General features: G+C 41.8%; 1 long non-coding RNA gene across 1 annotated transcript; it reads right to left on the bottom strand.

Moving 5' to 3' along the window:
- Positions 1-31: 31 nt before the first annotated feature.
- Positions 32-11754, bottom strand: LOC147377100 (uncharacterized). Its single transcript, XR_015161332.1, has 2 exons — positions 11433-11754; positions 32-2207 (listed from the first exon to the last, which is right to left on the bottom strand). It is a non-coding gene; the product is annotated as an uncharacterized LOC147377100 (long non-coding RNA).
- Between the last annotated feature and the right edge of the window lie 992 nt (positions 11755-12746).

The raw sequence follows: 12746 nt of genomic DNA, 5'->3' as shown, positions 1-12746 counted from the left end.
TGTGTATCTCCTTCGGGCTATTTTGTGGTTCTTTTTCTAGTTTCTTGAATAAAAAGCTTCATTCAAGTATTTTCAGTTTCTGTTTACTATCGTTCTAGGTTTCTTATTTTTCCTTTTTCTGCTTTAGATGGATTGATCAGTATTTTTTACTCTGCTTTTTCTTACACTGGTTTCAAGTCATGCTTTCTATTTTGCTTCATTCTGTAGCTATCTATATTTTTAAGATAGTTGTTTTAAAACATATTTTTATAACAACTTATACAGTTAGCAGGTATCCACATCCATTCTTCTCAAATAGACAAGAAGCTTAGAAAACTATTGCTTCCCCTCACTTAGTATCCCAACTCACTGCTCCACCATTCCACTTGTTATTATCTGGGATTTTAGTTTCAGATTGTTTTTTTATACCAAGGTTGAGACATGTTGGAAGTATAGTAAATTAAATACATATATCTAAAGCATACAACTAGAAGAGTTTTAACATATGTGTACAGCTGTGAAACCATCGCCACCATCAAGATAATAAACATATCCACCCCCAAAAGTTCTCTTACTACCCCCTTAGGCTCCTTGAAGTTGCCCCACAATCACTGATACTCTGTTCATTTGTTTTTCCTTCAGTCTTTGTTCTCTGTGTTTTATTTTTCAGTTTCTACTGTTTCTTCATGTTTACTAACCTTTTCTGTTGAGAGATCTAATTTGCTACTAAACCCATCCAGTATATTTTTTTGTATCAGATCATTTAGTTTTCATCTCTAGAATTTTATTTAAATCTTTCTTACGTCTTCCATATTTCTACTTAACATGGTCGATCTGTCTTCTACCTTTAACATGGAGTGTATTATAGTAACTACTGACTGTCTTTGTCCACTCATCCCATCATCTAGGTCATTTCTGGGTCTGTTTCTACTGGTTGATTTTTCTTATTATTATGGGTTTTATTTTGTCCTGCTTCTTTGTAAGCTTGGCAATATTTGGTTGGATGACCGTTGTAAATTTTACCCTGTTGGATGCTGCATGTTTTTCTAATAAATATTCTTGTGCTTTGTATTATGTTTTTGGAAACAATTTGGGTCTAGTTTTACCTCCTTTTGAGGTTTGCTTTTATGCTTAGTTATTCAGATTTAGAGCAACCTTTAGGACTAATTTTCTCCTCTGCTGATATAACATGCTTCTGAGTATTGTGCTGATAACCCATGAATTTGCAGGGTTTTCTTCCACTTTGGCTAATGGAAACGCAGACTATTTCTAGCCCTGTGTGAATTTCAAGGATTGTTCCTTCCAGTCCTTTCAGGTTGTTCTTTCCCTGGCACTGTATAGTTTCCTCCCACACATGCACTCATCAGTATTCAGCTGCAGCTCCAAGGGAGATCCTCAGCAGATTTCCAGAACTCTTCTTTGTGCTGCTCTCTTCGTCTGGTACTCTGCCCTGTGAACTCTAGCCACCTTGGCCTACCTAGACAACAAACTCCATCTTTCAAGGAGGCCACAGGGCTCTGCCTAGGTTACTACTCTTGATTCTGGATTCTGGATACTCTCTCTGAGCAGCAACCTGGGGCAATCACAGGGCTCACCCTGTTTGCTTCTGTTCTCTCAGGGATTATTCGCCTCTGCTCCCTGATGTCATTTCTGAAAAGATTGTTTCATATATTTTGACCAGTTGATAAATTCATTTCCTGTTATTCCATCTTGGCTCAGATTGCTTTATCTTATTTTAAACACTTAAAATAATACTCGGATTTAACTGTTAAATGTTTAGATAGGTGATCAGAGGCAAATCTTTCTGAGATGTCATTTAAAATGAGAAAGAATGCAAAGGTATGGAGCTAGTCATGTTAAGAGTTGAAGAAGTGCATTCCAGACAGAGGGAACAGTGTATGAAAAAGCCTCACACAATAAAGAGCTTGGTGAATCCTCAGAACAAACAGAAGGTTGGTTGGTGTTGCTGAAGTGTATCCAGTCAGGTGGAGTGTGGTGCTTACTGAGGATGGAGTGACCAGCAACGACCTGGACGTGGCCAGTATCAGGGGTTCAAGTATTATCCTAAGGATGTTGGTGGTCATTTAAGAGATTTTTTAAGTGTCACATGGTTTAGAGTTTAAGAAGCTCACTCTTGATGCTAGTCCGAGAACAGTTTCAAATCAAGAATGGGCACGAGGAGATGAGTTAAAAGGTTCCTTCAGGAGTCCATGTGAAATGATGATGACCTAGAACAGAGACATGGAGCAGACATGGAGAGGTGACCATGGTTTTAATTGTACTTTGTGGAAAAATAGAACTAGCTGATGGATTGGTTATAAAGTGAGAGAAAGGGAGGAATACTAGGCTTTCTAGTACCAAAGAGGGTCTGCTCTTCATACTACTATTATCTGCTCCTCTCCTTCTTTGTTACAACTGATTATTTTCTGGTTTTACTTAAGATCCTATGTAAACAGAATAGTGTTCCCCTCTTACCAGCCACATGGATCTTCCTATTCAGAAATTCTACAGGGTGGCAGGTTTTTGTTTGGGGCATGCATGGCAAGGGGAGGGGAGTCAAGAATTCAGTTATGGATGTTAATTTTGAAATGCCTATTATACATTCAAGATGTAAAGCAGTCAATCGGCTATCTATCTGGAGTTCTGGGCTAGCAATAGAATCTGGAAGTAAGCCACATAAAGCTGGTACATAGACTCATGGAAATGGATGAGATAATTTAGGCTGAGAGTGAAGAGAGAAAAAAAGGGCCCATGATGGAGTCCTGAGGAACACCAGCATTTAGAAGTCAGTTCATGGCATCTGGTCCCATCACTTCATGGCAAATAGATGGGGAAACAATGGAAACAGTGGCTGACTTTATTTTTTTAGGCTCCAAAATCACTGCAGATGGTGACTGCAGCCATGAAATTAAGATGCTTGCTCCTTGGAAGAAAAATTATGACCAACCTAGACAGCATATTAAAAAGCAGAGACATTACTTTGCCAACAAAGGTCCAACTAATCAAAGCTATGGTTTTTCCAGTAGTCATATATGGATGTGAGAGTTGGACTATAGAGAAAGCTGAATGCTGAAGAATTGATGCTTTTGAACTGTGGTGTTGGAGAAGACTCTTGAGAGTCCCTTGGACAGCCAGGAGATCTAACTAGTCCATCCTAAAGGAAATCAGTCCTGAATATTCATTGGAAGGACTGATGCTGAAGCTGAAATTCCAATACTTTGGCCACCTGATGCAAAGAACTGACTCATTGTAAAGACCCTCATGCTGGGAAAGACTGAAGGCAGGAGGAGAAGGGGACGACAGAGGATGAGATGGTTGGATGGCATCACCGACTCAATGGACATGAGTTTGAGTAAACTCCAAGAGTTCGGATGGACAGGGAGGCCTGACATGCTACGGTCCATGGGGTCACAAAGAATTGGACATGACTGAGCAACTGAACTAGAAAAAGAATGGGGTTTCCTTGGTAGCTTAGCTGGTAAAGAATCCCCTGCAAAAGAAGAGATCCCGGTTCAATTCCTGGGTCAGGAAGATCTGCTGAAGAAGGGATAGGCTACCCATTCCAGTATTCTTGGGCTTCCCTGGTGACTCAGCTGGTAAAGAACCTGCCTGCAATGTGGGAGACTTGGGTTTGATCTCTGGGTTGGGAAGATTCCCTGGAGAAGAGAAAGACTACCCACTCCAGTATTCTGGCCTCGGAAATTCAATGGACTGAATAGTTCATGGGGTTGCAAAGAGTTGGACATGACTGAGCAACTTTCATTAGAAAAAGAAAACCTAGTAAAAGTAAGGAAGAAGGAATGTCTGAGGAAGCAGAGAGAAAACTAGGGAAACTAAGAGTTTCCAAGAGGAAGTGCTTCATTCATTTAATATTTGTTCAGAGTCTATGCAGCGCCAGGCTCTACTTCAGGCACAATAATAAGTAGAACAGAACAAAGCTTATAACATAATGAGGAAGGCAGAAAATAAAGAAATAAATAACTACGTATATAATATGTTGTCTGAACACCTTATTGGACAATAAGTCCAATGAAGAAAGACAATACAGGATAAGGGAATAGGGATTGATGGAGGGTACAACTTTAGCATGGTCAGAAAAGGCCCTATTTGAGGAAATGACATTTAAGTAAACTCTGGAAGTGAGGAAGCAAACCATGAAGATATCAGGCAAAGATCACTCCCAGTCAAGGAAATAGCAAGTTCAAAGACTCCAAGGTGGGCACACATCAAGGATGTCTGAGGAATAGCTAAATACGTCTGTAGTTGAAGTGAGCAAGGCGGGGGAGGGGCTCAGAGAGGTTATTGCAGAGGGAGATTGGGCCAAATCATACAGGGCTTACAAAGACAGTCTAAGAATTTTGGATTTCAATCTAAATGGGAGAGAAGCCATTAGAAACATGCATGGCTTCTACTTTTTTAAAATATTAAGTATGAGGTGTGATTTTCAGCCAAGTGAGTATGAAACCACCCCCAAAAATACAGCATTTTAAGAGAATGTTTATCTTATGCTATTTTTTTCCTGATGCTAGTTTAAATTAAGGCCCTGACAGTATAGAGTGCATCCTCCAACCTGTGCTAATAATAGTAATAATAGCTAACATTCATTGAAAGCTATTGTGTCAGACTCCCTGCTAAACACTGCACAAGGGTTATCTGATCTCTCCTCTCCATAACATCCCTATGTAATAAATTCTATGATCTTCTGCATTTTGCAGAATGGGAAATTGGGGCTTCCCCAGGCCACACAGCCCATGAATGGCTCTGACCTCTGTGAGATCCCTGCTTCTTTAACACAAGTATTCCAAGCTGTTCATTATAGATGCTCAAGGATGTTTATTATACAAGGCTCTGCCAAAGCAAAAAAGGGGAATTTCCAAGTTCCCCATCATCTCTAGATGTTGCCTGAATTCACACCACATTCCTGAGTAACTCAGCCTTAAGTCTGGTTGGTTTTTCAGCTTGCTCAGTCTATACATATACAACCTCTTGTCAGGTTATGTGATTCCACTTCCTATGTCTCCCTGTAGTGTCTCTCACGTACAGTTGGCTTCCCATTCCTGCCACCCCATAGCTGAGTTCTGGTGCTTGTTCCTTCTTGGGTTCTTATGATGAGCTCTCCCACTGAAGAGGCCTCTGCCTGTTGTCTCTCTTTCCACCAGTACATCCTACAGCCTGTGGCCACAATACCTTGTGTGAAATATACGTCTGATCTTGTTTTTCCGCTTAGATATCCTTATGGGTGGTCCACTGCCTGCAGAGTTAAGTCCAGGCCTGGTAGCCTGGCTCCCCTTGTTCTGACCTCAGCCTGCCTTCCAGCCTCATTGCCGACTCACACTCCTGGCAGCAGGCCCCACTCTCACCTCAGCCCACTGCTGTGCATCTGCCCTACCTCTTGCTCCACTTCTGCTTTTAGAAACTCTGCCCAGATCATGTTTAGGACTTAGCTCAGGGGTCACCTTTTCATGATGACATCTCTGACTGGCACTCCCACAGGTAACTGACCCCTCTCCCTTTGTGCCCCCACCATACCTACAAATGTCCCTACATAGGTCCTGCCACACTATCACATTCAAAGGCCATGTGTCTGACTCTCACCCCCCAACACACACACACACCCAGCCACACCCACATATGGCTACAGTTCAACTGTAAGCTCTTTGACAGAAGAGGCTGTGACTCATCCATCTTTGAATAGCTACTCATCTTGCATTTCTGGGCAGCACACTGTCTAAAATATAGTAGGTGCTCAATGAATGTGTATGGAATAAATAACTGAATGAATTCAAGAAAGAGAGAAGAGAAGATGAGGAAAAGGGAAGTAGGCCTTGGAACAGGTTGAAATCAGACAAAAAACATCTTGATCATATTTGTGTACAGGGAACTCATTCAGGATTGGGCTAGGAGTACAGAATTAACAGTCTATGAGACAGGCTCATGCTACAACTCCAACACAAAAGTCAAGGCTGCTGTTTTTTAACACTAGTTTTCAAGAGCCCACAAATGACGATTCTGTTGCTTGAGCAGCTTCCTTTCATGATGTTCAGTGTTCTGGCTCCGTTTTCCCAATTGCCTTACCTGCCTGTTTTCTGGGGGTGAGGTCATTGGATGACATACTTATTCACTTCCTTCCCTTAGGGTCCATGTTAGACCTGTGCCAATGGAGAAGGCCTCTAGGAGAATGCTTAGGGCTGAGAAGCAATCTTCTAGCTTAATCACCAAAACCTAGAACCCAAAGAATTGATAAAATACAGAAAGACAGGCTCCCTTCATCATTCCCCCTTTGGCTAAAGGATGCTTCTTGATTACTGGACTCTGCTCTGCTGCTAATTTGGGGGTCTGTCAATGCTGTTCTGATTTCCAAAGGATGCTAAAACTGAAACAAAAACAGAAACAAAAGCAAAAACCAAAGATAGGGCTCATAAGAGAGAAGCAGACTTACTTCATGTTTGGCTCTGTTACTCAAAAAAATTATAGGTTGAATTGTCAGTCAGTAAGGGCTCCCAGGGCTTCAACCACTCATAATTAACTTGATTAACAGCTCATGATTGAGACAGAATGAGAGCAGGTGTACATCTGGGGGCTTTGTATCTGGCTAAAGATATAGGCCTGACAAAACCCCTGTCATTTCTTCTCGCTGACTCTCTCCTTCCTCCAGGGATGTCCCAGAGACTGAGTAACCTGTGGCACAGCTGTACCTATTGTCTAAGCAACAGTTTCTACACTGTAGAACTATTAGTGCATAGAGGAAATCTAAAGAAGAAAATATAAAGGAATGACTGCACTCCCTGATAAAACCATTATTACTCTTTTGTTGTTTCCATTGACTCCTTTAAAGGCATTTTCCATATTTGGGACTGTGCTCTAAATATAATTTGATGTTCTGCTCTTTTTTCCTGCACACTATTCTTGGATGGGCCTCTATGGGGAAAATATAGAGCGCTAACTCAGGTGGGGCTGCCTACTGATGGTGGAGTCTGGCCTCAGGATGAGGCAAGCTGATGTCATCTAATTCTGTACCACCCCCTGCCCCCAGCACCACCGCAGTTTGATTTGAAGCCTGAGACAGCAGGCTGTTGGGTTAAATCTGCTTCAAGTTCATGAAATTTTCAGTATGTTCTCCCAATCTTCTACTGTTCTTGGCAGTACAGCTTTTTAGAATTCTCTGGCATCATGCACTTTATATTTGCATTTCCTTTCTTTAAAGCATTTTCTTAATGAAACAGTTTATTCTTCAATATGAAAGGGCTTTCAGATTGAAAATGTTTCCAGTTTCTAGTACAGGGTGCTTAGAGTCTTCAGTATTTGTTTGTTCATATTTATTTATTTATTTTGGTTTCTCACATTAATTTAGACTTTTAAAAAAATTATAATTCATTGAAGGTGGTTTTGAAGAGATGAGGGATGGGAAAGATAAACTGAAAAGGTAGCACAAGGGAAGGAAGAGAAACAAAACTCAGATAAGAAACATAGTATCTGTTTGAAGGTCCCACTTCATAGATTTCTCCTGGAAGACCAGATTGGACAGAAGTAGAAATGTGGTATTATCTGTGTGCTTTAAAGAGACCTACATTCCACAGAATTCATGTGCATACATGCCTATGTGCCTGCAATGAAATCATGTTTTAAAGAGGATTCAGCTGCATTATATTTATAACTATGTGGTTGCTACCAGCTACCGGCCTGTCTCTTGCAGTGGTTCACTTCTCTTTTCTCCATGTCCTAATTCTGTTCTAAAGGGTGCAGCTTTGCTGAAGCTGCTGGTCAGTCCACACCCTCTTCCCATCATACACAATTCCAGCTGTGGCTTCCTAGGAATCCTGATCTGGTCCCACATGGGCCTATGTTCTGACATTTTTGTCTCTGGGTTGCAGAACAAAGTTTGAAGCACTGGGGATCCAGACCCTTCCTTTGGTGGTGAAAGATGCATTTCTATGGGCGTCCTGTCCTATTTGACCAGGATAAACAGATAATTAGAGATCAACTGGATCTGAATCTGAGGCTCATTGGTAAACATCAAGTCAACAGCTTCCCCAGAAAACAAAGAAAGTGATTAAGTAGGGCTTCTGAAATATTAGTGAGCTTTAGAAGTATGCGAGGAAAGTGGTTAACATGCAGATTTCCAGGCCCCACCCAAAGTTTCTGATCTCAAAGTTTTTAGTAGAGCCTGGGAACCTGCATTTAATCAAACACTTTCATGTGATTCTGATGCTAGAAGTTCAAAACCTCGCTTGGAAGAGCATCAGGGTTCTAGTGGCATATCCTGCTATGAACACCAATTCAGCAAAATAATGCCATTGTCCCAACCTCCTCTTACCTCTCTCTTTAGGTTGCAGGTTGTGAATCATTAGGTGTACCTAAAGTTCCTCATAATCCTCAATTACCTTGGTAATAATATGTGTACTGGGGAGGGGCACACATTTCCCAATGACTTAGTCCAGTTTAGCAGCTCCTTCCTGGAGAAGAAAATGGCAACCCACTCCAGTATTCTTACCTGGAAAAGTACAAAAGAGTACAGCACGTTCACAGCATCATCTTTCAAGTTTTGCATAAAATATCCTTGTTATATGCTTAGATACTAAACATTATTCAGACTCTCTTTCATGCTTTGTGTGCATGTGCCCACCAGCACCCAGACACATACTTAGTACGTGTGTGTAAATAAGTTGTAGACAATAAACATACCTCGTTATATCAACCCTCTGGTCTAGATGTCCCTGTCATAATGCAAAGGGCATATGCTTTGGAGGTTAATAGATCTTAATTCAAATCTACATGGAAACAACCTAGATGTCCATTGACAGATGAATGGATAAAGAAGCTGTGGTACATATATACAATGGAATATTACTCAGCCATTAAAAGGAGCACTTCTAAGTCAGTTCTAACGAGGTGGATGAACCTAGAGCCTATTATATAGAGGGAAATAAGTCGGAAAGATATTAAGCAGAAGGTATTAAGAAGAGATGGCAAGAATACACAGAAGAACTGTATGAAAAAGATCTTCACGACCCAGATAATCATGACGGTGTGATCACTCACACTCACCTAGAGCCAGACATCCTAGAATGTGAAGTCAAGTGGGCCTTAGGAAGTATCACTATGAACAAAGCTAGTGGAGGTGATGGAATTCCAGGTGAGCTATTTCAAATCCTGAAAGATGATGCTGTGAAAATGCTGCACTCAATATGCTAGCAAATTCGGAAAACTCAGCAGTGGCCACAGGTCTGGAAAAGGTCAGTTTTCATTCCAATCCCAAAGAAAGGAAATGCCAAAGCATGCTCAAACTACCACACAATTGCACTCATCTCACACACTAGTAAAGTAATGCTCCAAATTCTCCAAGCCAGGCTTCAGCAATACGTGAATTGTCAACTTCCAGATGTTCAAGCTGGTTTTAGAAAAGGCAGAGGAACCAGAGATCAAATTGCCAACATGTGCTGGATCATGGAAAAAGCAAGAGAGTTCCAGAAAAACATCTATTTCTGCTTTATTGACTATGCCAAAGCCTTTAACTGTGTCGATCACAATAAACTGTGGACAATTCTGAAAGAGATGGGAATACCAGATCACCTGACCTGCCTCTTGAGAAACCTGTATGCAGGTCAGGAAGCCACAGTTAGAACTGGACATGGAACAACAGACTGGTTCCAAATAGGAAAAAGAGTTTGTCAAGGCTGTATATTGTCACCCTGTTTATTTAACTTATATGCAGAGTACATCATGAGAAACGCTGGGCTGGAAGAAGCACAAGCTGGAATCAAGATTGCCGGGAGAAATATCAATAACCTCAGATATGCAGATGACACCACCCTTATGGCAGAAAGTGAAGAAGAACTACAGAGCCTCTTGATGAAAGTGAAAGAGGAGAGTGAAAAAGTTGGCTTAAAGCTCAACATTCAGAAAACTAAGATCATGGCATCCGGTCCCATCACTTCATGGCAAAATAGATGGAGAAACAGTGGAAACAGTGGCTGACTTTATTTTTCTGGGCTCCAAAATCACTGCAGATGGTGATTGCAGCCATGAAATTAAAAGACACTTGCTCCTTGGAAGGAAAGTTATGACTAACCTAGACAGCATATTAAAAAGCAGAGACATTACTTTGTCAACAAAGGTCCGTCTAGTCAAGGCAATGCATTTTCCAGTGTTCATGTATGGATGTGAGAGTTGGACTCTGAAGAAAGCTGAGCACTGAAGAATTGATGCTTTTGAACTGTGGTGTTGGAGAAGACTCTTGAGAGTCCCTTGGACTGCAAGGAGATGCAACCAGTCCATCCTAAAGGAAATTAGTCCTGAGTGTTCATTGGAAAGACTGATGTTGAAGCTGAAACTCCAATACTTTGGCCACCTGATGCGAAGAGCTGACTCATTTGGAAAGACTCTGATGCTGGGAAAGATTGAGGGCAGGAGGAGAAGGGGATGACAGAGGATGAGACGGTTGGATGGCATCATCGACTCCATGGACATGGGTTTGGGTGGACCCTGGGAGTTGGTGATGGACAGGGAGGCCTGGCGTGCTGTGGGTCATGGGGTCACAAAGAGTCGGACATGACTGAGTGACTGAACTAAACTGAAGTCAGAAAGAGGATCGTATACTTATGCATATATATAGAATCTAGAAAGATGGTACCAATGAATTTATTTACAAGGCAGCCTTGGAGAAGCAGACATAGAGAACAGACTTACGGACTCAGGGTGTGGTGGAGGAGAGGGTGAGAGTAACATGGCAAATCACATTACCATATGTAAAATACACAGCCAATGGGAATTTGCTGTATGACTCAGGGAACTCAAACTGGGGCTCTGTAACAACCTATGGGGTGGGATGAGGAGGGAGACGGGAAGGACGTTCAAGAGGTAGAGGACATATGTGTACCTATGGCTGATTCATGTTGATTTTGACGGAAAACAGCCAAGTTCTGTAAAGCAATGTCCTTCAATTTAACAAGTAAATTAATTTTAAAAAATCTTAGTTCAAATCTAACCACTGCCATTTATTAGCTAGCTGATCTTAGAGGAGTTAAATTCTCTGGACCTGAGTTTCCTTATTTGGATTAATTGAGAAAGCTTGTAAAACATCTAGGACTATTTCTAGAAATGCACATCCCATGGACAGAGGAGCCTGGCAGGCTACAGTCCATGGGGTCACAAGAGTCGGGAACAAATGAGCATCTAAACCAATAATTGTTAGGTATCTCCTTTATTTCTATTTTCTTTCTTAATTTTTGTATATGAAAGAAAACAATCCTTCAAATTTCTCTCACGCAGCATCTTAGTCAGGGTTCTTAATTGCAAACTTCAGAAATCATCTCTGGCTAAATCAAGCAAAGAGGGAATGTACAAGGGGCCATTGGGTAGCTCACAGAATTGCTGGGAAGCCTGAAGAGCCAGGTGCAGAAAATAAACTGGAACTCAGAGAGGCTTTACAACCAAAAGCACAGCCAAGATCTCACCTCAGAGTAGTCTGATGGCCTGGTATCTGCCACCGTTGACCGTGAACACTGGAGGCTGCTGTCCCCTCAGTGGCAAAACCGATTCTCCTCGGACTTTGCTTCTTGTCTCACGTGCTCCTGGTTCAAAAAGCTCTGAGAGATCAAGGAAAGACAGGATAAATTCTACTCTGGGTTGAACCAGCATCACACCTGGGTGTACGTTCTCCTAGTCTCCCATCAGTTCCTTGGCAATTCTAGTATAGGCTTCCAAGCAGCCTGCCCTTAGCTTATTCAGACGATCCACCATGTTGTAGTCTGGCTTGTCTGCTTGGGCTTGGGAGGCCTGCTTAAAAAAAAACAAAAACAAAAACAAAACTCTGAGTGAGAGGCTTCCTGGTTGGTGAGACTGCTCTAGAGTTTTTGTCAAGGCTTTCATCCTTGACAATAAGAAGGGAATTGAGATGTCAGGAAGCCATGAAAGCCCAGAGTAAATCCTCACCATTTCTGATGTTCACATCTCATCCTCATTTCACATATACATACATTCATTCCTAAGGTTGTAGTCTCTCTCCAGGAACTCTCCTTAAGCCTAGAACCACTCTGTTTTCAGAGCAGTTTTACACCTTTCTGCCTCATCTCCTTTCTTTCCTCTGCCCAGTATTCCCCTGCCCTGTCCCCTTTCCACCACCAATCCCTCAACATAACAAATCCTGCCCATCCTGTAAATACCAATTGAGACATTAATTCATTTTTGCTGGTGTTGCTCACTGCCCCCACTCCCCAGCCCCACTAAACTGCTCCTTCCTTCATATTCCAGGGGCACTTTCTCCATACCTCCACCATCATGTTTGCTCCGTTTTACCACCAGTATGTCTTTTGTGTTTAATAGTCTGATTTTCCTCCCTCTCCTGGACCCAAGATGAGGCCCCTTAATGGCAGAAAATCTGCCTTCCTCATCTTTGTAGCTTTGGCTCTTAGCACCTAGTAGATGCTTGATACATGTTTGTTAATGTATATATTTCTTGGTTGTCTCGAAACATACATTTAGGATCCTTTCCTACACACACAGACAAATCCTTTTTAAAACTGAAGTAATCCATTTAAATACGCCCTGCAAACTATAAGTGAAGTTCGCTCAGTCATGGCCGACTCTTTTCGACCCCATGGACTGTAGCCTGCCATGCTCCCCTGTCCATGGAATTCTCCAGGCAAGAATACTGGAGTGGGTACCCATTTCTTACTCCAGGGTATCTTCCCTAACCAGGGATCGAACCGGGTCTCCTATATTGCACGCCGATTCTTTACTGAGCCACAAGTGCGCCTTTTTTTAGACAA

Source organism: Bos grunniens, chromosome 3 (genome assembly GCF_055505025.1).
Source record: "Bos grunniens cultivar Pamir isolate PY7600 chromosome 3, Bosgru_T2T1.0, whole genome shotgun sequence".
Lineage (NCBI taxonomy): Eukaryota > Metazoa > Chordata > Mammalia > Artiodactyla > Bovidae > Bos > Bos grunniens.
Note: the sequence above shows the minus strand (reverse complement) of the source record. Positions and strands in the feature narration are given on the sequence as shown.